Source organism: Penaeus japonicus, unplaced genomic scaffold (genome assembly GCF_977035675.1).
Source record: "Penaeus japonicus unplaced genomic scaffold, GWHDUDI00000001_assembly GWHDUDI00000021, whole genome shotgun sequence".
NCBI lineage: Eukaryota > Metazoa > Arthropoda > Malacostraca > Decapoda > Penaeidae > Penaeus > Penaeus japonicus.
The window spans coordinates 20,396,335-20,398,834 of NW_028234423.1; the positions used below are offsets into that span (position 1 = coordinate 20,396,335).

The following is a 2,500-nucleotide window of genomic DNA, read 5'->3' on the forward strand; positions in this document are numbered from 1 at the left end:
ATTATATATATATATTTATACTATATATTATATATACAGGTATTATATATATATATATATTTATTTGTATGTATATGTATATTATTATATTGTATATATATAATCTGTATATGTATATGTATATGTATATATGTATATGTATATGTATATGTATATATATATATATGTATATGTATATGTATATGTATATGTATATGTATATGTATATGTATATGTACATGTATATAGATACACAGATATACACACATACGTTCATATAAATTGTAGGGTTGATCGACACAGACCCTCAAATCCAATGCATGGCAGGTACAGCTGGGAGACCAAAGGAATGCATTATAGTCTGCCAGGTGTGCCTTAAGTGAGATTCAAATGTAGATGTCTTCTTGAGACACATTACTATCATAAACATATTTTTGCCATGAATATCTGGATACAGTGCCAAATCCTTGCTATAGATAATACCTGAACATTCTGTTTAACTATAAATAAACATAATGCATCATGATCAAGTGAGGCTTGATTCTATTTAATCTGTTCTAGGCTTTACACACAATGATGTTTCAAGCCAGAGCTCTCATGATCACTACCAAACGATATGCCATTGCAATAAGGTGAATTATTGAAATACGGCATATATTGCATCCTTGTGGTTTATAATCATATACAAGTGTTATCACACAGGGATAAATTTTCCACAACTTTCAATAATTTACAAAATATGTGCCCTTTTAGACTGAAGACATCTCTGGTTTGACATGTCAAAAAAATTCCAATCTATACCCCGACCCCATTGGGGCCAAGGGAATGGACTGGCTTGCCCAGTCTCCAGGATGGGTTTTATTTCAGAGCCAGGCAGCTTGAAATAACATAATTTTGAATCTTCCCACTCTCTTTCAGTCACTCATTGTAAAACTAGAGCTATTTTTCTGTTATATTTTTTTTTTAGTGTTTTATTGTGTTTAGAGATTCTTATATATGCCATATGACAGGCTCTATCAGTGCTGCAGTTGACTAAAATTGTAGTGTATGATCCATATCAGCACATTATTTTCTTTATACTCAGTGTGATAGAAGTATTGTTGTTTTATGGGAGGACATAAAGCAACTTTATTTTTGCGAATTTTTGTGCTGTCATGATTGAATACGAAACATATGACCACCTACAATGAAGATAACATGAAGAGGTAGGGAAGAGGAAGGAAACCTGTGTGCCATCATTCTCTAAAGATAGGGCTTGCTAGATGGATGGATGGGTGCCATTCAAGGCTCTCTCTCCTGCTGGTGCTAGAAGAAAGTGGTACCATCTAGGTTTTGGTTGTTTGGTTTGCTTAATATTATGGTAATTATTAGTAATTATGACTGCAATTGTCATCATCGCTCACGCCTTTATTCATAGCACAGCGATCCAAAATCTCCGAATGTCATGTACATCATGACGCCTGTTGTCAGGCCAAAGCACCTGCATCTGCAATAGGTTAAGGTAGTCATCAGCAGTGCCTGGGACTACAGAACCTAAGTGCACAACCACACCCCAATGCAGGTGTAAATTAGAACTTTGGAGAGAATATCTCGGGTGTCCATCTGTCACACCAGTACTTTGCAGTCTAAGTAGCAATAGTTATAATCATGGTGTTTTAAAGGTGAACTGGCTTTAAGGGAGATGATGTGGTGGCCATAAGCCTAGACCATAGAAATGACCATATAACCTAGCACTGATATCTAGAAGAGTAGTAAGAACAAGTCTTGTGAGGGCCCTACACATTACCAGTTTCTCTTCAAGTGCTACAATGACTCTGCTGTGAACATCCAGTTGGCATCGCGATCTAAGGACCTCAGCTATGCCAGTGCCGTGGCATCGGGCACGACGGTACTGACGAGGCGTTACCTTGGGCTGCCTGACCCTGGCCTCAACAAAGCAAGTTCCTCATTCCTTCCTCTACAAATTCATTCTATTCAATCTCACGCCCTTATCACCATCTCCGTGCCCTGTTACGGCCAGGGCACAACCTGGACGAGGCACTGCCACTCGCCCCGCTGCGCAGTCGCCACAAACAAAGATCGCAACGACAAAACAGAGAGTGCCTGAAAGCTTTTCTCTCGGTCACTTGGAGACTGACGAAGTTCGCGAACGATCTCTGCCTCCAATTTCCCTCATATCTCATCTATTTCTCTTTCATCGATGCAGTGTTACTTTGCATTTACAACAAGACCCAAAGAGCCGTGATTTTACTCCAGTAACTCACCGTAAATCAATGAAATTCGGTCATGGTTCTCTGACTTTACTTCCTAGTCTTCTCCAAAACACTGGGCGCATTTGATGAGGAAAACATTCGCCTGAAAAGCAATGATGAATTCAGACACTTGGAGATAATTAGATTTGATTAATACTTATTTTCATGTCTGAACAATATTTGTAAAGGAAGAAATAAGTTATTGAGCAATCATTTCATTTCGGAAAATTGCCCTTATGGTTATTTTCGACCAGATGCTTCAAGGGATT

The 2,500-nt window shown here is 38.2% G+C and overlaps 1 protein-coding gene across 1 annotated transcript in view; it reads right to left on the reverse strand.

The window, feature by feature from the left end:
• The window catches only part of LOC122243789 (uncharacterized), a 15,985-nt gene extending 13,603 nt beyond the window's left edge, over window positions 1–2,382 (reverse strand). The window contains exon 1 of the mRNA XM_043001500.2: window positions 2,244–2,382. The gene's annotated coding sequence lies outside the window, so the exon portion shown is untranslated. The remainder of the gene's footprint in view (window positions 1–2,243) is intronic.
• Between the last annotated feature and the right edge of the window lie 118 nt (window positions 2,383–2,500).